At 57.0% G+C, this 23,674-nt stretch overlaps 2 pseudogenes; both read left to right on the top strand.

Annotated features, from left to right (window-relative positions):
- Positions 1–1,556: 1,556 nt before the first annotated feature.
- Positions 1,557–4,116, top strand: LOC119292549 (annotated as a pseudogene).
- Positions 4,117–5,164: 1,048 nt separating this feature from the next.
- Positions 5,165–23,674, top strand: part of LOC119293406 — a 58,904-nt pseudogene continuing 40,394 nt past the window's right edge.

The raw sequence follows: 23,674 nt of genomic DNA, 5'->3' as shown, positions 1-23,674 counted from the left end.
CCAAACGAATTACCACGGTATCACACATTCACACCGAATCTTCACAGATTCCCCACGCAGCATGGCGAAGGGATCTGCTGCCGGCGGCAACAAGGCCGGTGGCGCCAAAGCCTCGATCCAAATCGACTGGACTATAGCAAGCCGGCCAATTTTCTGTTTTGTATTTTACAAGTTTCTAGGCGGTTTTCTCTAAAAGTACCAAAAGTAGTACATTTTTTAAAAGGATAAGTAAATTAATTGTCATTCTTAAAACCTTTTTTGAATATTTTTGAAAAATCTAACATTTTTGAATAAAAATAACATTTATTGAAATTTCAAGAACATGTTTCAAAATTTGAGAACATTTTTAGAATTTTTTTAAAATACTCGCTGGAATTATCATTTTTTTATAAATATGTGTTGTCATTTCATTTTTTGTACATTATGAAAAACACGAACATTTTTAAAATTTCAAGAATATTTTCCTGGAAAACATAAAATCCAAAAAAAATCAAAGACCGCGAGAGAAAACAACAAAAAAAGAACAAAAGAACGAAACAAAAACCCAGCCCCACAACCTTCCCAAAATCACAATGTACGCAGCTAATTGGGTAGGCCCACATCCGCTCACTTCATCCTTGCATTTGGTTGACAAACTGTTGCAGCGAGCGTTATATAGGAGAAGCCTGCAAAATTCCCACATAACACATAGGGGCGTGCGCACATGCCCCAACCAATTTGCAGTAGGCATTTTTGGCGTTTCACCGGTTGGGCTTCTACGGGTTTTTATTTCTTGCTCTCTTTTTCACTTCTTGTTTTTTTATTTATAACTGCATGGCGAACATTTTTTAATACAGGAGGTATATATATAATACACAATGAATTTCAAATACATGATCAATGTGGAGGAGAGAAAGGAAGTTGAAAATGTGGGTACAGGGTGGGAGTTAATTGTCGCTGTTCTATGGGTGGCAAGGGCCAGCGGTTAGGCCAACTCAGGCATGAGGAGGAAGACGATACTCGAGGGAAGAAGACATGTGCGGGGAGGAAGAGGACCCGACTAACTCATAGGTAGCTACTGTGTTTGATTTGAGGCCTCTAAGGCAATGATCTTAGCCCGAGGAAAATAATCATGGATTTGAAATAAAAAATGTTCGTGATTTTTTTATAATAAAATTAAAACTAAAAAAGAAGAAAAACGAAAACCGAAAAACGAAAAGAAAAGGAAAACCGAAAAACTCAGTGGGCCATTCATTTGCTACGCCCATTGAGTCTCCTGGGCCATTCATTGTAGCTCCTCTCTGCAGCTGCTTATTTGGCCGGCTATCTGGAGCTGCGGGCATATTCGCCATGTGGCGCGCAAATTCAGTGGCGCAAAATTTGAACTCCGCGCGCAAACAGTGTGATTGCAAGGCAAGAAACCCGGTGATTGTTCACAGACATTAATCCGATCCTAATTTGCTACGCGCCTTGCAAGTTTGGAAACCTAATAAAAGGTGATGGGTAATGTGCGAACCCAAACGAATTACCACGGTATCACACATTCACACCGAATCTTCACAGATTCCCGGCGCAGCATGGCGAGGGGATCTGCTGCCGGCGGCAACAAGGCCGGTGGCGCCAAACCCTCGATCGAAATCGACTGGACGGCGACGTTCGAGGGGTCTCCATCGTCAACCATCGCGGGCGGCGATGGCTCGGCGAAGAAGGACCCGAAGACGCCGACCTCCGGCGATCCGTCGAGCAACAACGCGCAGCCACCGAAGAGCGCAGCCACGCCCCCGGCTGAGGGCAATTCGTCGACCAAGCCCCCGCGGCCGGCCAAGGGTAACTCCCGGCAGCCTGCCCGCGGAGGCGGGCGTGCGAAAAAGGAGGCGCCGGCCGCACCGCCTCCTTGTCCTTTGACGGCCAGCTTTGGGGGCAAAACCAATTTGGACACCTTTGGCTGCGATCTCACCGCGGCGGCGGCGAACGCTGACCCCGTCGTTGGCCGCGAGGATGAGATCGACCGCGTGGTGTGCATCCTGTCCCGCAAGTCCAAGAACAGCGCCGTGCTCGTGGGCGCGGCCGGGGTCGGCAAGACGGCAATCGCCGAGGGCCTCGCGCAGCGCATCGCCCGCGGCGAGGTGTCCGGGGCCCTGGCCGGCGCGCGCGTCTTGGAGATCAACGTCGCCGCGATGATCTCCGGCACGAGGGCCCGCGGCACGTTCGAGGAACGGTTCACCGGCCTGATCGCCGAGGTGGAGGCCGCCGCGGCCGGGAAGGTCGTCTTGTTCATCGACGAGATACACACGCTGCTCGGCGCCGGTCTCTTTTCTGGCTGCATGGACGCGTCCAACATGCTGAAGCCGGCGCTGGCGAGGGGCCGTGTCCGGTGCCTCGGCGCCACGACGCACGCGGAGTACCACCACTACTTTCTCCAGGACAAGGCGTTGGAGCGGCGGTTCCAGAAGGTGCACGTCTCGGAGCCCAGCGAGGAGGAAACCGTAGCCATCCTCCGGCGGCTCAAGGCGGCGTACGAGGAGCATCACGGCATGGAGATCGACGAGGCGCTCGTCGTCGCCGCCAAGCTTTCCGGCCGCTATATCCCAGGTAATTAACCATTAATTAATTATCTAAATAAATAATGACCACTTGCTTGACATCACAATGTCATGCGCAAACTTCATCTCAAATGCAACTATTGAATATTTTTTTTCCCTCTCAGCACGACATTTCCCGGACAAGGCGATCGATCTTGTTGATGAGGCGTGCGCGACGGCGAGGCTGGTGATGGATCGCCGGAAGAAGCAAGCCACAGGCAACGACGACAAGCCCTTGGCGCCCAAGGACGAAAACGTCGGACCGGACCCATAGCGCAGGTAAGATAAATAAAGTACCAATAGATCCGACTGAAATTTGCACTCCGACCGGTGTCATCAAATCATCTGAAATTCTGAAATACGGGAGTAGATCGTGAGCAAATGGACAGGAATCCCTGTGACTAGTCTGGGGACTGACGAGAGGAAGCGGCTACTGGAGCTGCCGAAGCGGCTGCACCGGCGCGTCATCGACCAGGACGAGGCGGTGAACGTCGTTACCGAGGCCGTGGTGCGCTCGCGGTCGGGCCTCGGGGAGCCAAACCAGCCGTCAGGATCGTTCCTCTTCCTCGGCCCCACCGGCGTCGGCAAGACGGAGCTCGCCAAGGCCCTCGCCGAGCAGCTCTTCGGCAATGAGAAGCTGCTCGTCCGCATCGACATGTCCGAGTACATGAGCAGCAGCTCCGTCACTCGCCTCATCGGCGCATCTCCTGGGTTCGTATCATATACAGCTTCCTTCTTTGGTACAGTACACGCAAGTTAATCCGCCTCTACCGTTTACATATGGGATTGGATATGATGGCCTTTGATTTGTAGGTCGCATGGGTACGAGAAGGGCGGGCAGCTCACTGAGCTGGTGCGGCAGCGACCGTACAGCGTGGTCCTCCTGGACGAGGTGGAGAAGGCCGACGCCTCCGTGCTCAACGTCTTCCTCCAGATCCTCGACGACGGGCGCGTCACCGACGGGCAGGGCCGCGCCGTCGACTTCACCAACACCATCATCATCATGACCTCCAACCTCGGGGCGCACCACCTCCTCGCCCGCGCAGCCAGCAAGGACACGGAAGCCAACCGCAAGCGTGTGATCGCCGACGTGCAGAGGCACTTCGGCCCCGAGCTCGTCAACCGGCTGAGCGAGATGGTGATCTTCCGCCCGCTCTCCCGCGAGCAGCTGCGGAGGGTGGCGAGGATGCAGCTCAAAGGCATCGCCGCGCGCCTCGCCGAGAAGGGCATCGGCCTCGACATCACGGACGCGGCCCTCGACGTGATCCTCTCGCGGTCCAGCGACCAGGTGCAGATGTACGGCGCGAGGCCGGTCAAACGCTGCCTGCAGAAGAACGTCATGACGAGGATATCCAAGATGGTGGTGCAGGAGGAGGTGGACGACGACTGCTACGTGTCCGTCGACGCCGACGAGGAGAAGAAGGACCTGGTGTTTGCCGTGGACAAGCAGAGTTCCAAGGAGAACGACGACCCGTCGTCCTCTTCCACCAAGAAGAGGAAGAGGCCCCCCGTGAAGCATCTGGTCGTGATTGATGAAGACGAAGAAGACGAGTGAAGTGTTTTCCGTTTCGGCCAGACCTGTTACATTTTTTAGGTCACTGTCTTGCATTTCTTATCTACGCAGTTTTTTCTTATCTATATGAACTTTTTTTTTGAAACGTAGGGCATAAGATTTGCCCCCTTTCATTAATAAGGAGAGAGAAAAGGTCTTGCAAAGTTACAGAGGACAAGAAAATAAAAGCCCCAAGCATCGGGTGCATAACACATCCTCACTACTCTCCCGATAGAATGTGTCCCAAATATTTCGCCCCGGCGGTCGCCCAAAGAATCGCCACTTTAAAAGGCTACAGAATCAACCAAAAAAATTGCTGGATAATTTTGTCAGTTACAGTCAAACCTGGGTTGGGCTGTGGTCTGTCTTTCCTTTTCACAACAAATGTGATGCGGTTGCATTTCACCCCACTCATCGTGAAGGATCCTTTGTCCTGAGTCCTGACACACACCATGGACCATGCCCTGCTCCACGGCGGAACAAGCCAGGAGTCGCCGCTTTGAGGGTTGTATGCTCCAGAAGAAGACGGCACGTGCTGTTGCCCCGGGTGTGTGTTGTTTCCGCGTGTCGGGGCACGGAGGCGTACTACGATGTGCTGTCTGTCTCCGGTACCGGGAAACACTGGAAAAGACCCACGAGGTCATCGGGTGAGGACTTTTGTATGCTTTATCTGAGGAGGCACGCGGTGCACAATGTCTTTATCTGATCCCTGATGTGGATCTGCTGCCAGACTTCAATAATGAAAAAACAAAATGTCAGCGGCTAGCGGTCAATTAAGTTGAGCAGCCGATGGAAGTGGGCAAGTACGAACAGCCTGGGGAGCAAGTTTTCCTCGGGAAACCATGGAGGCGCAAGTGCCTAGGCCCCTCATGGTGATGGCCCTCCTCCCCTTGCGGCGGCTCATTTTCCTCCTCTGCTTCTTCTCCGCTCTGCCACGCCGCTGCCGCTTCCTCTCCGCCGAGGCGGCTCCGACGCTCGTCGCCAGCCTTCCAGGCTTCGATGGCCCCCTCCCGTTCCGACTTGAGACCGGGTACGTATTCCTCGGTCAAAAATGCTACTCTTCCGGGCAACATACGGCTGAAACTTTTGGTCCAGCAAAGTTCTTCCTCGGTCAGGCACGCACGTTCTTGGACACTCCTGCACTGCAAGTGCACTCGTTTACAAGCTCTTTGTCCATGCCAGGTACGTGACCGTGGACGAGCAGAACGGCTCGGAGCTGTTCTACTACTTCATCGAGTCGGAGGGCGACCCGCGGCGTGACCCGGTCATCCGGCGGCGACCGCTGCAGCGTCCTCAGTGTGTTGCTGTTCGAGATAGGTCAGTGATTCCCTGTACGGCGACACTGGCCGACTTTACTATTTCTGTCTTGGCTGGCACTTCTAGATCTAGCTGCCTGATTGTTGTTCCCTTCTATTGGAGTGAGATATTGATTGAGTAAAGTCAACTGTGTTTCTAGGCCCGTTGAAATTAATCGGAGAGCCCTACGATGGCACCATACCGCGGCTGCGGTACCACCCCTACGCATGGACCAAAGTTGCCAGTGTCCTGTTCGTGGACTCGCCGGTCGGCGTCGGGTTCTCCTTCTCCCGGGACCCCAGGGGCTATGATGTTGGAGAAGTCTCTTCTTCGCTGCAGCTCAAAAAGTTCCTCACCAAGGTATGCAAAGGAAAACGGTCCACTTTCCTTCCCTGAAAATAGTTTCTTCTCCAACTCCGGCAAGATTACTGCCCCTGAAGTTTGTCTGCTTGGGTAGGCTGTTTTTTAAAATGGGTTCGTATCTAGTGCTAAACTCCCATCCTCGCTTCAGTAGTTCAGTTACACAAAAGCTTGCCTGACCGAGAAATCTCCAAATTGGCCCCGCCTAATTGCCTTGTTCATCGCCACCTACCGCGTCTAGACTCTAGAACACGGTTCACCACGTTGCGGCACTCGCGCAGCGGTCCATGAGGTTGACGGGGACAATGCGTTTGCGCAATTCAAAAACAATTCGTCCACGGCGGATGGTAGGGTGGAGGAAGAGGATATGGTGTCGGCGTGTAATAGGGCGAGGTCCTCAGGCCAACTCCAGCGCACGACCCCATCCTGTCCGGCTGCGTCCGTTTAGGAAAAACGAATGTATCAGACGACTCATCGTGTGGACACAAACGAACTTTTGTCCGCTTTCAATCCATCCCCGGCCCACGTTTGGGCCGCTTTTGAGGTGAAACGGACAGCGCGCGGATGGACGGGCTGTGTGCGCTTGTCCTCCCTGGCCCGCCCGTCGGTGGCACATGCATCCCTTTTTCTATCCACCCCTCTCCCTCCAGCCACACCCCCTCCACTCTTGCCCCTCGCCGCCGCCGCCGCCGCCTCTATTGCAGTTGTGCAGCTCGGACGCGCGCTCGCCCAGCCCCCTTTCCCTTGACACCCCCGAGATACCCAACCACGACCACCTGATTTTCGCACTCGGCGGGCAGATTTGGAGCGGATCCGGTCGGGCTTTAGCTAGCCCGGCTGTTGGAGGCCGCGCCGTGCCATGGACTGGTCGGGCACCGGGCCTGAAGGCCCCGGCAAAGCCGCAAGGCCGCATGCAGGTATTGACTCCGCCTGTCGGAGTAATGGGCCACGGGTAGGCTGACCCGAGCCCCAGAACCTTTCAAGACATCGGGGCAGGCCGCGCCCCTCAAAGCCGAGTCTCAGATGCCGACTCCCAGATGAACCGAGTCTCAGATGCCGACTCCCAGATGAACCGAGTCTCAGATGCCGACTCCCAGATGAACCGAGTCTCAGATGACGACTCCCAGATGAGCCGAGTCTCAGATGACGACTTCCAGATGAACCGAATCTCAGATGCCGACTCCCAGATGGGCCGACTCATGGCCGACGACTTCCAGAGGAGCTGGCTATAGAGAGTCGGCCCGCGACTCTACGCTCATTGCGGGTACGACCACGGCGTGGCCGTCACCTCCTGCTTGCGAGGAGCCGGCGTGGCTACAGTGTGCCGTACCGCCGGAGATCTTCGGTGTGGCCCGGCACTGTAGCCACGCCAGACCTGACCTCGGCCACAGTACGCGACGCACTGTGGCCACGATGGCCTACCTATACGGCTCAGAGACGGCGGACCCGCCAGTCAGTGAGATCTAGAAGACGGCGGGTACGCCCCGAAGACGGCCCCGTGGGAGTCGGCTCCCCGGAGTCGGCCAACCCCTCTCACGGGTCCCACGCACCATTAACCAGACAAGATGGGGAGTAACGACAGTGATCGCCCGATAGACGGCGGCACTGTTGCCACGACCCAATGACCAAGCCTGCGTCATCAAAGGCACGGCTACAGTGCCGGACTCGTCGGCGGGGCCCGCGAGTCGGCGGGCCCCATCAGTCGGCGGAGAAGACGGCGGCCTGTGAGACAGACGGCTGGGACCCGCGCCCAGCCGGATTACTATTGTATCCTCGGGGGGTAGGCCTATATAAACCCCCCGGGGCACCCATGCAAAGGGTTGGGATCCATTTAGCCTTAGACCAGTTCATATAGGAAGAAGAAGGCTAGCCTTGCCTCCTTCTACCTCCACAATACAGCTCTAGGAGCAACCTTGTAGTCGCTACGCCTTAGTGATCATGCGGAGACCCTGCAGAGCAGTAGTAGGGGTGTTATCTCCCCGGAGAGCCACGAAGCTGGGTAAGATTCGACGGCGTGCATGCCTTCGCCTAATCCCGTTTCCTGGCACCGGCGATGTTCTACTCGCTCCCACCATGATAAGCCATCCTTTGGCATATGTCGCACCCAACCCCCGACATTTGGCGCCCACCGTGGGGCGAGGTGCACCGTCGTCCGGAGACCTGCTTTGGACGGGAACCCTTTTCCTCCCCCGCGAGCGTAGCCAGCCCGACACGCCCGATGGCGCTTGCCCCGACGCGCTGCAAAGCGTTGACGACGCCTGCGCGGCAAGATGCCTCGCTGACCTTCTCGGCGAGGTTAGCATCTCCGACGAGCCTGCATCCGATGCAGGCACGGGCGGCCCCGAGAGCCTCCTCGCGGGCCTCCTCGACCATCTTCACGTCGCTGGCGAGCCTGCCGTGGACTTGGAGTCCGTAGGCTCCACCGACCTGATGCTGGCCGACTCCGACGATGTGTCGCTCGACATGTTCCCCTCCAACGTGGTGATCTACGACGAGCCGCTCCCTCGCGAGGCGAGAGGCGGAAGCGCCATCACGGAAGTGCTCGTCATCAGTCACGGCGAGCGCTCCGGTGAAGGAGCTCATGACCCGCTCGACGCGGCTTTGTGGGACCTGACGGCGCCCATTCTGGAGGACGCTGACGCCGAGATGCTGGAGGCATGCCGCCTTTAGCTTGTCGAAGGCGCGAAGAAGCTGGCAAGCATGAGACGCTTGTCGGAGGCCTACCAACGTGAGATGGATCGCGCCGTGGGCGGCTCGCCGGCGGCGACTCTGCCTAGCCGCCTAGGCGCGGTCCGACAGCGCGGCGCGTCTGTCGCCAACCTGTTCGGGGCCGATCGCCCCGTGTATGCCACGCCTGCAGAGAACATCCGTGCCGCCCAGGCGGCAGCAGACGAGCTTGACAACTTCGAAGGCGAAGAGCGCCGCCTAATGACCGAGCGAGTCCAGCGACTCCTCAAAGCGGCTGTCGCACGGAGACTCCACAGCGACAGAACGACGACTTACCTCCCCGCCGAGATCAAGGCGCGATGTCTCGGACGCCGACTGGCGGAGTCCACGGAAGAAAAGAGAAGGATCCGGCTGTCAGCCACAGTCGGACTCGCATCACCATCGAGCGCGACCAAGACGGCCGCCCAAGAGCAGTGGAGCGGCAGGGCGACTACCTGCCTCCCCCACCACGAAGGGAAAGACGAGTCTCCCCACCGCCTATCGAGCATCCGACTCTCGGCGACCGCCTCGGCCGTCGAGAAGGAGTCGGAGAGAATGACGCTCGCCACCGGATCGACCGACTCCACCGATCCCTGGCGCTGGAAGAAGAAGATGAGCTGGGTCCACCCTGCTTTGGGCCCCGCATCCGAGATGAACCCTCCCCCAAAGGGTTCACGCTCCCCGAGACACACCCAAATACACCGGCTCCGTGAAGCCGGAAGATTGGCTAGTTGACTACTCCACAGCCGTCAACATAGCAAACGGCAACAAGTGTGTTGCCGTGAAGTACGTTCCGCTAATGCTCCAAGGCACGGCCCGGACATGGTTGAACAGTTTGAAGCCCCGCAGCATCAACAGTTGGGTCGACTTCACCGAAGCTTCCATCCGCAACTTCACCAGCACGTACAAGCGGCCTCCCAAGCCACGACAACTCTCCTTGTGCGTGCAAGGCCAAGACGAGTCGACACGCGATTACCTCACGCGATGGGGCGAGCTTCGGAACTCCTGCGAGGGCGTGCACGAGGTGCAGGCTATCGAGTACTTCACTGCCGGGTGCAGAGAAGGCATCCTCCTCAAGCACCGGCTCCTCTGCGACGAGCCCGAGACCCTCGACGAGTTGCTGGTCATTGCAGACAAGTATGCCACCGCCGACTCCTCCATGAAGACTGAGATTCAAGTTAGTGCGACTAGCAAAGTGGCCCCTCAGGCTCCCAGAACTCCGGCTGGAGATATCAGTCGGCGACAACAGCAGAATGATCACAAGCGCAAGGCCCCGCAGCCAACTTCCAGCAGTCGGCAGGTCACGACAGTCGAAGACCAACAGGCTGAGGGGCAGCCTCCGGCGAAGCGACAGAAGGGTGGCAAGTCCAACTGGTTGCCGGCCTTCTCTTATGAACAGACTTTGGATGGTCTCTGCAAGTTCCACAGTGGCGCGAAGCCATCAAATCATACCACCCGGAAATGCCACTGGCTCACCAGAATCGCCAAGGGAGACGACCTCCTTCCTCCTCCGCCTGCTGGGCCGCCGCCTCCACAGCCGCCCCAGTAGCTGGCGGCCAGGCCAGTCGGTGCCGTACAAGATGAGTACCCCGAAGAGCATGTAGCTTATGTGGTGTTCACCAGTATGGCTGATGATCGACGCAGCAGACGGTTGCAGCAGCAAGAAGTAAATGCAGTAGCATCAGATACTCCGGAGTTTATGCATTGGTCCGAGAAGCCTATCAGTTGGAGCAGAGCAGATCACCCAGAGGTGATGCCGAATCCGGGCTCCTACGCCCTGGTTCTGAGTGCAACCTTGGCCACTGATAGGCGGGCCGCTCGCTTCTCGCGAGTGTTGATAGACGGAGGCAGCAGCATCAACATCCTGTACAAGGATGCCATGGAAAAAATTAGGAATCAAGCAGAAGCAGCTTCAAAGCAGCCGAACTGTTTTCCACGGCATTGTGCCTGGCCTTTCCTGCTCCTCGATCGGCAAGATCCAGATAGACGTCCTTTTCGGGGACAAAGATCATTTTCCCCGAGAGCCAGTCTGGTTTAAGTGGTGGACCTTGAAAGCCCATACCAAGCGCTGCTTGGCCGACCTGCCTTAGTCAAGTTCATGGCGGTTCCTCACTACGCCTACCTCAAGATGAAGATGCCGAGTTCAAAGGGGATTCTGACCGTGGCTGGAGACTACAGGAAGTCATCCGCCTGCACGGCCGAGAGCAGTCGGTTGGCCGAGTCCCTGGTGATCGCAGCTGAAAGGCGGCTCCTTGACCGGGTTGTGGCTATGGCCGGCAAGCAGCCAGAGATGTCGCCCGACCCCAAGGAGTCGGAAGCTAATGGTTCGTTCAAGCCGGCTAAAGAAACAAAGAGGATACCTTTGGACCCGGAGCACCCGGAGAGGCACGCTGTCATAGGTGCAAACCTAGACAGCAAATAGGAAGGCGAGCTCATCGACTTCCTCCGTGAGAATCGAGACATCTTTGCATGGTCCCCTAAAGACATGCCAGGTGTACCGACGGAATTCGCCGAGCACAAGTTACATGTCCGATCTGATGTGAAGCCCGTTAGGCAGCCCTTGCGCCGCCTGTCAGAAGAGAAAAGAAGAGTTGTTGGAGAAGAGATAGCCCGACTCCTAGCGGCCGGCTTCATTATGGAAGTGTTCTTTCCAGAATGGCTGGCGAACCCGGTCCTAGTGTTGAAGAAGAACAAGCAGTAGCGGATGTGTATCGACTACACAAGCCTCAACAAAGCTTGCCCAAAAGATTCATTTGCTCTGCCAAGAATTGACCAGGTGATAGACTCCATAGCCGGATTCGAGTTGTTGAGCTTCTTAGATGCATATTCAGGATATCACCAGATCAAGCTGAACCCGGCAGACAGACTGAAGACTGCTTTCATCACGCCGTTTGGAGCCTTCTCCTACCTGACTATGACGTTCGACTTGAGGAATGCCGGCGCCACCTTTCAGCATTGCATGCAGAAGTGCCTCCTCAAGCAACTCGGCAGAAATGCCCACGTCTACGTGGATGATGTGATAGTGAAGACGGAAAAGCGGGGAATACTGTTGGAAGATCTCCAAGAAACCTTTGAGAATCTGCGCCGATTCCAGATCAAGCTCAATCCGGAGAAGTGCGTCTTCGGAGTGCCAGCTGGCCAGCTCCTTGGTTTCCTGGTCTCTGAACGCGGCATAGAGTGCAACCATGTAAATATCAAAGCCATCGAGAGAATGGAAGTCCCCCGCCAACTGTTAGATGTGCAGAAATTCACCGGCTGCTTGGCTTCCATCAGCCGATTCATCAGTCGGCTGGGCGAGAAGGCTCTCCCTTTGTACCAACTGATGAAGAAGACCACCTTTTTTGAGTGGAATCACAAGGCGGATGAAGCATTTCTCGAGCTGAAGAAGATGTTGACTACTCCTCCTGTGCTGGCGGCTCCGACTCCCAAAGAGCCTATGCTCCTATACATTGCCGCCACCAGCCGGGTAGTCAGCACAGTTGTCGTAGTTGAGCGCAAGGAGGAAGGCAAGGCCCTCCCTGTCTAGAGACCAGTATATTACCTGAGCGAGATACTGTCGACCTCCAAGCAGAACTACCCCCACTACCAGAAGATGTGCTACGGCGTGCATTTCGCCGCCAAGAAGTTGAAGCCTTACTTTCAAGAACATCAAATCACTGTGGTTTGCACCGCTCCACTGGCCGAGATCATTGGAAGCCGTGATGCTTCAGGCCGAGTAGCCAAGTGGGCCATAGATCTGGCTCCCTACACCATCTACTACCAGCCCCGCACCGCCATCAAGTCACAAGCACTGGCCGACTTCCTTGTCGACTGGGCTGAGACCCAGTACCTGCCGCCAGCACCCGACTCTATCCATTGGCGTATGCACTTCGATGGCTCCAAGATGCGCGCCGGCCTGGGAGCCGGCGTCGTCCTCACCTCCCTCAAAGGCGACAAGCTCAAGTACGCACTACAGATCCACTTCGCTGCCTCCAACAATGTTGCCGAATACGAGGCGTTCGTTCACGGGCTCCGGCTTGCCAAAGAACTCGGCATCCGCCGGATCCTGTGCTACGGCGACTCCGATTTGGTGGTCCAGCAGTCATCTGGCGACTGAGACGCCAAAGACGCAAACATGGCAAGCTACCGCTTCCTGGTGCAACAACTCGTCGGACATTTCGAGGGGTGTGAATTCCTTCACATTCCAAGAAATGACAATGACCAAGCGGATGCCCTGGCATGAGTCGGCTCCACCCGTCAAGCAATACCATCTGGCGTCGCCCTTCAGCGCCTCCTCAAGCCGTCTATCAAGCCTTCGCCAGAATCAGACTCCATTTTTGTGCCAGCTCCCCCCGAAGAAGTCGGATCCGACTCAAGAGCACCAGCAGACGGCTCCAAAAATACCGCAGTCAAAGACGGCCCGGAGACTTCAGAACCCGACCCGGGGACTGCGACAGTCACCCTGGGGACTGCTCCAGTCGGCCGGGGACTTCATCGACCCAGCAAGCGGCCGCAGATCCCAGCCCGCCGCCTCCCAGCCCAGCCACCCTTGTCCAAGTCGCAATAGTGGCAATCGAAGAAGTAACAGCATCCTCATGGGCCCAGCCCATCCTCAAGTTCCTAGTAAATAGAGAGCTGCCAGCTGACGAAATCCTGGCTCGGCAAGTGCAACGCCGAGCGGCAGCCTATACCATAGTCAACAGAGAGCTGGTCAGGCGCAGTGTCACTGGTGTCTACCAACGCTGTGTCGAGGCAAAACAAGGCCAAGCAATTCTCAAAGACATCCATGAAGGCGAGTGTGGCCACCATGCGGCTTCAAGGGCGCTCATCGCCAAAGCCTTCTGACACGGATTCTTCTGGCTGACTGCCCTGGAAGAGGCCAAAGAATTAGTCCAAAATTGCAAAGGGTGCCAGATGTTCCGTTCCAAGCCGCTCCAGCCGGCTTTAGCGCTCAAGACCATTCCCATCGCCTGGCCCTTTGCGGTTTGGGGCCTGGACATGGTGGGACCATTCAAGACGGCACGAGGCGGCCTAACTCACCTACTTGTCGCAGTGGACAAGTTCACCAAGTGGATAGAAGCAAAACCCATCAAGAAATTGAATGGTCCGACCGCAGTAACCTTCATCGCCGACATTACGACTCGGTACGGCATACCACATAGCATCATCAGCGACAATGGCACAAATTTTGCCAAAGGAGCCTTGGCCCGTTTCTGCGCTACACAGGGTATCCGACTGGACTTAGCGTCCGTCGCCCATCCGCAGTCAAACGGCCAGGTAGAGCGAGCGAACAGCCTCATCCTATTCGGCATCAAGCCCCGCCTGGTTGAACCACTGGAGCGCTCGACCGGCTGTTGGCTCGAGGAGCTGCCAACCGTCCTCTAGAGTCTACGCACGACTCCAAACAAGTCAATCGGCTTCACGCCTTTCTTCCTCGTCTACGGTGTCGAAGCCGTCATCCCGACGGACATAGAATTCAACTCCCCGTGAGTCACCATGTACACCGAGGAGGAAGCAGAAGAAGCACGTCAAGACGGCGTCGATCTGCTAGAAGAGGGCCGGCTGTTGGCACTCAGTCGGTCCGGCATCTACCAACAGAGCCTGCGCCGATACTACAACAGGAAGGTCAAGCCAAGATCTTTCGAAGAGGGCGACCTTGTGCTCCGACTGATCCAGCGGACAGCCGGCCAGCATAAGCTGTCGGCACCTTGGGAAGGCCCCTTTATTGTCAGCAAGGTGTTGGGAAATGACTCCTACTACCTGATCGATGCTTAGAAGCCCCAAGCTCGCAAGAGAGACGATTCCGGCAAAGAGTCGGAACGACCATGGAATGCAAACCTCCTCCGAAGGTTTTACAGTTGATTCAGTATGTATCACACTACCCCTTTGTATTAAAGTACCGAGACTTCGGGCCCCCCGAGACGAGCTCGGGGACTGCCCCGTTTGATTATCTGTATGATAAGAATTATGCCTTCAAGTATGCTACTTCTTGCTATGCCGCTTGGCGCCGGGTTCGACTAGTCGGCCCGGGGACTCGCCGTCTGGCGCTATGAAATGTTTCCTGAAGTCGGAAAATTAGTGTGCGGCGCCTAAGCCGTCTCCTGCTAGAAGCCGCAGCTCGCAGAGCGACTGTTTGGTAAGCAGGAGTAAGGATGAATGGGCGTCCACACGAAAAATGGCTAAGGACCCAAAACATCAACATAGCTTAAGCCGGCTTCCAGCCCCCTTTCTTACAAGCCGACTCGCGAGTATTCAGCTCACTGCTTTCTATCCAACTTGTTAAATAAACTCCAAAGAAAGGCAAGTACTTGCTTTCCCCAAAGTAGCCAGGCATTTGGCCCAGCGGCAGTCCACAGAGCGGTCTGCCGGCTGGCAAAGCGGCAACTAGGGGAAGGCGGCAAAGAAAAAAACTCAAAGGAGCAATGAGCAAGGAAAGATAGGACTCGGATTAATATTTACATAAGCATAGGTCCATTGGCCGAATCTTCAGACAGAAGTTTAAAATACACCCCAAGGGTGGAATTGTGCAAATTAACAAGTTCATCAAAGACCTTCTAGAACAGATAAATAAAGCCAGAACGCAGCCTAAGGAGCAGCAGACGGGTTCGAAGGGTCGGAGGAGACGGCGGTGTCAGGCACCAGGGCAGTCGGCTGGGCAGTCTCGGCTTGATCGCTGCCAGCGGCAGTTGGCCCGGTCGGACTCGGCTCATTGCTAGAGGCGCGCTCGAGCTGAGGCTGGTCGCCCGCTCCGCCTTCTGGCACCTCCGTCTCGCCTTCGTCCTCCGCCTCGCCTTCTTCCTTGGTGCTGGAGTCAATCACCTCCGCCGAGTCCTCGCCATACTCCGGGTTCATCCCGAACCACTCTGGCGGCACTTCCTCGCCGCCTTCAGCCCGCTCAGGGACGAAGACACTGGTGTCCGTGTACTCGGCGATGGCCGCTGCACGCTCGACAAGGGCGCCTTCCACAGCCTCCAGCTCGGCCTGGGCCTCTGACCGGAACGCGGCCAGACGGTCCAGGTCCAGCCCCAAATACCACGCCTTGACGAACTCCAAGGCCCGGCGCGCTCCGGCCCGGGCCGAGGAACCCTTCCAAGCTTCAAGACGGCCGGCGGCGACTTCCAGCCAGTCGGCGGTCCGACTGGCGGTGCGCAGAGCCGGCATGTCTGGCCACAGAGCGTCAACCGCCTGGGCGCCGGCACGCTGAAGCTGGCGCATCCACCGGTGGGCCGGACGAAGACGGGCCTCGATGCTCAGAAGCTGCTCATCGACGGTCAAGGGAGCGTTGGCGGCAATCACCTCACCGTTTGCCCTTCGCGCCTCACGATCAGCCTCGATGGCCAGAGGGACTGCCTGCGAGTGGCCAGGGAAGAAGTCTGCCAAGACAAAAAAGAAGCAAGTCGAAAAATCAGAAGTCAGCCTGACACATAGTCGGAAATTCAAAGAAAGAAAGCTCACCATCGACGATGTCCTCAATCTCGTGGAAGCCAAAAGTCAGCATCGCCTCCCTGTCGGTCCAGGAGGAGCGTTCGCTCTCGAACTCGGCCAGGAGAGCGGCCTCCTTCTTCTCGGCCTCGTCATGCGCCTTCTTGAGCAGCTCCTTCTACTCGGCCAGTTGCACAGTAAGCAGATCGCGCTCCACAGCGAGTTTGCTGCACTCCTCCCCCTTGGCACGCAAGGCGGTGTTAACTTCACCCAGCTGCCCTTGAAGAGTAGCGTTGGCCCCTGAAACACGAAAGAAAGAGACAAATAAGTCATCAAGAAAAGAAGGGTGCCGGGAAGATCCGGTCTGACTGCTCAACAGTCGGACCGAATCTCGGGGACTACAGCCCGCGGGTGCGCCAGCGCGCCCCCGCGAACAAGAGGGAAAGAACTTACTCCGGCTTTCCGTCAAGTCGGCAGTCCGCTTGCTCAACTCCTCAACATTGCGATTGAAGGCAGTGGCGTGGAGGTTGTGATACTCCTGCAAACAACGATGTCAGACAAAATAAGTACTTGGAACTCGCCAAAGGGAGTTCCGAGCCGCCTGCTCAGCAGCCGGCCCGAAACTCGGGGACTACATCCAGTGGGTGCGCTGGCGCGCCCCCACAGAGAAAAACAAGAATCAAAAAGAAGAAGGAAACGTACTCGGACGGTCGTCCGCGCTGCCAGATGCGCCCTGGTGCAAGTTTGAAGGGCGTCGCCTTCAGCGCGCAGCTTCGCCTGAACGTCCAGAAGCGCTTGCTTCAGCGGCCCAGTGCCGCCTCCGCGCAACCACCCGATGGGCGCGACGCTTGTTGCCTCAGCGTCTAGGGCTGCCGAGCTGGCGGCGCCGGTCTCCCGAGGTCGCGGCGCCGAGGTCGCCCTCTCAAGACGGCGGCGCATCGGCGAGGCGACTTGGAGAAGCAGCCTCGCCTCGGACTCGTCTGCGGTCGGCAGCTCCGGCGGACCCACCGGCTGTTTGCCGTGCGGTCTCCCAGACGATGGCGGAGGCGGCGGTGGCGGCACGAGAGTGTCCGACATGGAGGCCTCGCCGCTCTCCTTCTCCACAATGGGGTTCTCGGTGCCGGCCTCTCCGGTCTGCCCCGTGAACTCTGGAGGCAGCGGCGCAGAGGACAGTGGGGGGACGAGCATCGCCGATCGGCGATGCGCGGCCTCCTCGGCTCGCCGACTCGCCGCAAGGGCGGCTTTGGCATCCTCCAGCTTCTTCTGGGCGGAGGCGGCCGCCTTCTCGGTCTCCGCCTTCTCCAGACGGTCGGCCTCCTCCTCGTTGCGCTTCTCCCGTGCATTTCGCTCCGTCGCCTCCCGTAGGCCAGCGGCGGGGTCGATCCATCGAGTATTGGCGGACGTCTCTGCCGACCCCATGACGGAGGGGACGACGACTCTCTCAAGGGAAAGAGGGGCCCTGAAGAAGAATGGGAGGAGTATAAAAGAAGACTCGGACAAGATTCATCAAAGGAAAATAAAAAAGCGTAAAAACTTACGCAGAGACTAGCTGCGGCCTTCTCACTTCCCTACGGAAGCGGTTGGCCTTCGTGGCCGCCTCCTCCCGTTTGGTCGCGGCGGCCGCCCCCTTGAACTTCTTCAATTTGCCGCCGGGCGCACTCGGCCCGACGTGACGCCTCTTCGCGCCGCCTTGGCCAGCCAGACCGGCGGAGGAGCCGGCGCCCGACGAGCCGACCCTCGGCTGGTGGCGCGGGGCGACTTCCCCTTCGGCGTCGTCGTCAGGCCAGTCGGCGAAGGTGGCCGAGGGCCTGAAGCCGCCTACTTCTCCTCCTCCCCCGCCTTCGGCGTCGGCTTCCATCGCCGCCGCTCCCAAGTCGGGGTCGTCGACGTCGCTGTCCGCACGATCGGGGACAAACTCGCGGGGCTGTCTCGTGGCGCCGGCTGCAGGCTGCATGAGGGGGTTCTAGTTCAGAAGAAGCCAACGAGAATCAGAAACCGGATTCGGCCTCAAAGAAGACAAAGCAATAAGAAGATGCGACTTACCACTGGTGGGGGGTTGTCGCGCGAGTACGGCTCCTTGCCGAACTGCCAGTCCTCCCCGAACTCGCAGTTCGCGATATGATTCACCATGTTTGCCACTTCCGCGCGGGGCATCTCCTTGGTGCTCATCCGACTCGGGTCTCGGAGGCCGCTCATCTGACAGATCAGGTGAGGCCGACCTTGGAGCGGGAGAACTCGGCGCGCCATGAAGGCGGCCAGCAAGTCAGACCCGACGAGGCCCTCCGACTGCGTCAAGACTCGGAGTTGCGCTACGGCGGCGGCTCCGGCGGGAGTCAGCGTCTTGACCCGATGAGACCAGCTGGGGAGCCTCCCAGCTGGGGGGCTGGCTTCGTAAGCCGGCAGATTGACCCAGTCGCCGTCGGGGGCAAGGTTCTTCACGTAGCAGTATGAGCGTTGCCACATCCTCACCGACTTGATCAGCGAGATGGAAGGGAAGGGGTTGTCGGCCGTCGAGCGCCGCATCGTGATGAAGGCACCGCATTGAGCCGGCACGCCGGCGACGTGCGTGCCGAGCTTAGAAGAGAAGAATTCCCTCCACAGCTTGATGGTGGGAAGAACACCGAGGAAACCTTCACACAGAGTGGCGAAGGCGGAGAGCAGCACCACCGTGTTCGGAGTGAGGTGGTGCGGCTGGAGGCTGTGAAACTCCAAGAAGGAGCGGAAGAAGCCGCTCGCCGGCAGCCCTAGGCCGCGCATGAGGTGCGAGCGGAAGATGACCCGCTCGCCCTCCTCCGGCGCCGGCGATATCTCCTTCGCCGGCGCGGTGCGGGCTCGCACGAGGTGTGCGCCGGGGAGCCGGCGCGTCTTGCGGAGGAATTCAATGAGGTCGTCGTCGACCTCCGAGCCATCCCACATGCCGGAACGCACGGTCGGAGCCGCGGCGGCGGAGGAGGAGCTCATCGCTGGCTGGTGCGGTGTGGTTCTGCTCGCCGGCGGCAAGAGGGAGAGAGGAAGCAAGAGGAAGCGGGGGTCAAGGGAGATGGGCGCGCGTGCTATGCCGCTCCACTCCCCCTACTTATAGCCTTGGAGGCTGAGAAGCTGAGGGGGCGGGCGTGGGATTAACTGCGCCCAGAGCCCCACGCCGCCCCACGATTTACCCCACGAAGTTACTGCGCGCAGTAACGGCGTGGGAAGCCTAACCATTCGCCTGGCCGCAGCGGATCCGTTCGTGTGCCGAGGCGCGGTAGTGGCGGGCCCCGCCTGACAGCCCGTCCCGTTGCGCGCGTAGGACGACAGACTGTCCCTGCCGCATGGCGCCGTGCGATAGGGCCGCGGTGGGCGGCAGCAGGGAAGCGTATCAGGCACGCCGCTTGGTCTCCCGCCACGACTTTCGAGCTCTCCACAGAGCAAGACGGCCCTCTACGAATCCGACTATGGATAGTCGGCCCATAGGAAGACGGTCAACGAAGCCCAGATTCGACCACCGGAAGAATGAAACTGTTGAGGCCCCCCAGCGAGTCACTCTCGGAGCCTCACTAGCTTCGGGGACTACTGTCGGAGTAATGGGCCACGGGTAGGCTGACCCGAGCCCCAGAACCTTTCAAGACATCGGGGCAGGCCGCGCCCCTCAAAGCCGAGTCTCAGATGCCGACTCCCAGATGAACCGAGTCTCAGATGCCGACTCCCAGATGAATCGAGTCTCAGATGATGACTCCCAGATGAACCGAGTCTCAGATGACGACTCCCAGATGGGCCGACTCATGGCCGGCGACTTCCAGAGGAGCCGGCTATAGAGAGTCGGCCCGCGACTCTACGCTCATTGCGGGTACGACCACGGCGTGGCCGTCACCTCCTGCTTGCGAGGAGCCGGCGTGGCTACAGTGTGCCGTATCGCCGGAGATCTCCGGCGTGACCCGGCACTGTAGCCACGCCAGACCTGACCTCAGCCACAGTACGCGGCGCACTGTGGCCATGATGGCCTACCTATACCGCTCAGAGACGGCGGACTCGCTAGTCAGTGAGAGCTAGAAGACGGCGGGTACGCCCCGAAGACGGCCCCGTGGGAGTCGGCTCCCCGGAGTCGGCCAACCCCTCTCACGGGTCCCACGCACCATTAACCAGACAAGATGGGGAGTAACGACAGTGATCGCCCGATAGACGGCGGCACTGTTGCCACGACCCAACGACCAAGCCTGCATCATCAGAGGCACGACTACAGTGCCGGACTCGTCGGCGGGGCCCGCGAGTCGGCGGGCCCCATCAGTCGGCGGAGAAGACGACGGCCTGTGAGACAGACGGCTGGGACTCTATCAGGACCCCGATCCTAAGTCACACCGATCTAGCATGTAACACATCATATCACTTTGCGGCCTCACGCACGGTATTCCCACGGGTGCCACCTTACCTGGCCCGGGACCGTTTGCGCCTTTTGGCTCACATATATGATAGTGCCGCTAGCATCCATATGACAAAGAACCCGGGCTGACATGGCTAGTCGTGAACCCAAAGTGGCACTAACTTACAGGGACAGGCATACATGACCCAACAACGAACGTGTCGGTCATCAGCAAGTGAATCCAGGCTGTAGCACTGGGCTAGCAGGACTCCGGTGAACCGGGCTGTAGCGGGCTAACAGGACTCCGGAATTCATCGCGTGACATTTCCCCGAGGCGACATACACAGAAACGAAGAAGGACACATGCCGGCTAGCCTAAGTGTTCCGGAGCAGTAGCAAGCTACCATGGCTCAGTGGAAACACCAGGAGACATTTTCCGGTAAGAGAGGCTACTAAGGATAAACAACTAGATAGTCAGATCCCACACATACCAAGCATTTCAATAACATACACACAATATGCTCGATATGTGCAAATACAACATGGCATCATAACATGACTATACAACTCAAGTATTTTATTCATTAGGCTCCGAGGAGCGAGATATTACATACATGGGTCTCACGACCCAACATTCAGAGCAAACAAGTCAAGCACAAGCGGAAGCTTAATATGTCTGAGTACAAACATCTACAAAAGAAAAAGGCTGAGAAGCCTGACTATCTACCAGATCCTGCCGAGGGCACAAGATCGTAGCTGAGGTAACAAGCTAAACGTCGAAGTCCACGCGGAACTACTAGCGAGACTGAAGTCTCTCTGCAAAAACATAAATTAAGCAACGTGAGTACAAATGTACCCAGCAAGACTTACATCAGAACTAACTACATATGCACCAGTATCAACAAAGGGAGTGGTGGGGTTTAACTGCGGCAAGCCAGCTTTGACTCGGTGGCTAACCTGAACTACGACTGCAAGTAACTCTTTTGAGGTGGCGCACACGAGTCCACATATTCACCATATCAATACACCACTATGGATCTGCTCCCGTCTCCCTACGAGAACGCCATCCATAGCACTCACGCTTATCTTGCGTATTTTAGAGTATCCACTTCAAGTTATCTATGAACTGTACAGGCAACCCAGATGTCCTTTACCACGGACACGGCTATTCGAATAGATGATGTTAACCCTGCAGGGGTGTACTTCTTCACACACGCTCTCACCACTTACCGCTGTTTACACGACATGTACTCGGCAACCTTCAAGCGGAAGCCCAGCGAGGGTGTCGGCCACGACCTGACTAACCACACAAGTCTCTCGTCCAGGTTTATCGCCTATTCGGGTTCCATCCGCAAGGAGATCCGGCCGGGGTGTCGCTCACGGCCCCAAATGATGTGTGCAGGGTTCCCAAGCCCACCTCGATGCGTAGATCTATGCTTGGTACACCGTGGCACTGTGCCTAGTCTGTCCCAAGCCCACCTGTACCGGGTGCCACTTGGTAGACCACTAACACTACCTACAAACACCAGAAACTAGTTGCAACTCCTGGACAGAGATCATGTTGATTAATAAGTCGAGAGAGTCAATTAAGGATCCCAATATGTGGTAGTAACTGTTCATGGATCACAAACACAGAACTCAGTTCCTGAGGACGGCTGCAATGAGACAACTCACCATGTACTCCTACATGGCCTCTCACCGCTATCTTTACCAAATCGTGTTCACACATTTAGCTCTCAACAGTAGGACATGTTCACACGCCTCTGATTCATCCCCGATGAATCAGACCTGACTCAACTCTAAGCAGTAGCAGGCATGACAAACAAGCATGAATGAGTAGGCACAACCGGGATCAAACAACTCCTACTCATGCTGGTGGGTTTCATCTATTTACTGTGGCAATGACAGGTCATGCAAAGGATAAAGGGGTTCAGCTACCGCAGCAAGTAACAGATGAATCGCTGTTGTCCTAATGCAGTAAAAGAGAGCAGGAGCGAGAGAGTAGGATTGTATCGGAATGAACAAGGGGGTTTTGCTTGCCTGGCACTTCTGAAGATAATATAGTTCTTCATCGGTGTCATCAATCACATCGTCGGTACACGTCTATTGAGAGGGGACAAGCACCGACAAACAAAGAAGAAACACAATCAATGCAATGCAACAATATGATGCATGAATGTGACATGGCAATATGCTGTGGTTGGTGCTAATGCAACTAAAACCAGATTAAATGAAGTTGGTTTAAACCCAAGATTCAAATTCAAACTCCACATGTGGTTATTTAAATGCCATTTAATTGAATTGTCCTAAAAAGTAGTCATAAGTTGTTCTAACATGCATGAAAATGGTACAGATGGATAGATTGGATTTTTCTGATAATTTTTCATATATAAATTATTTCATTTGGATCTATAGATTAATTTCTATGATTTTTAGAAGTTTAAATCATTTTCTGGATTTTCCTGGTTATTTAGAAATAAAACAAATCCAGAAAATGACTTATTGCGTCAGCATGACGTCACTGTGGTGTCAGCGGTCAACAGGAGCCGGTCGAGTTCAAACTGACATGTGGGGCCCACTGGTCAGTGACTCAGGGCGGGCTTGAGTGAATGACAGGTGGGACCGGTCAACGATGACTGGGCCAGAGTCAAAGCTGACACATGGGGTCCATGGCATTAACACTAATTTAACAGAAAAATTATACTAACCTAATTAAGTGCAGGGGCCCACATGGCAGTGGCTCATGGGGGTGCTTATAGTGGTCATTAGCACTAACTAACCGGCGCCACGTCAGCCCGCCGGAGTTGGCCGGCGTCGACCAAAACCGCGTCGGAAGCTCGCCGGAGGCGCTGCTCCGGCAGCGGTCCGACGTGCTAAGGGTACCAGGAGGTAGCCCTTACTCCCGCGCATCCAACGGAGGCAGCAGGGGGGCGCGGGGTCGCCGGAGTTGGCGACGGCGTTGAGCCGAGCGGCTGCCGAAGCCACGGCACGAGGCAGGCGTCGCTGCGGTGCACGGGGAGGCCAACCGAGAGCCTCAACGGCTTCCTAGGGACCTAAAGAGCACGCCGATGCTACGGAGATGAGCGGAAAAGCTCGGGAGCGCGAGGCTCGCCAGCCATGGCGATGGCCGGAACTCGATGCTCGCGGGGCGACGACTAGAGGAGTAATCGAGCTCGGGGAGAGGGGGTTCCGGCCCAGGAGCTCACGGTGGTTGCAGAGGCGTCGATGTGGGCTCGGGGGAGGCTCGGAGCAGACGGCACGGCGGTGGCGATCTCGGCATCCCGAGGTTGAAGAAGAGGTCGGGGACGATGCGTTGGGGCGTTCGGCGTCGTGTGAGTCGTCGAGGAGGCGTAGACGAGGGAGGCGGAGCTCATGGGCACGTCAGAGGGGTGAGGGGGTGGTTGTGGCCGCGGTGGCAGCGAGCGCGGCGGCGATGGCGTTCGGTGGCTGCGTGAGAGAGAG

Source organism: Triticum dicoccoides, chromosome 4B (genome assembly GCF_002162155.2).
Source record: "Triticum dicoccoides isolate Atlit2015 ecotype Zavitan chromosome 4B, WEW_v2.0, whole genome shotgun sequence".
Classification (NCBI taxonomy): Eukaryota; Viridiplantae; Streptophyta; class Magnoliopsida; order Poales; family Poaceae; genus Triticum; species Triticum dicoccoides.
This window is presented reverse-complemented; position numbering and strand designations above follow the sequence as displayed.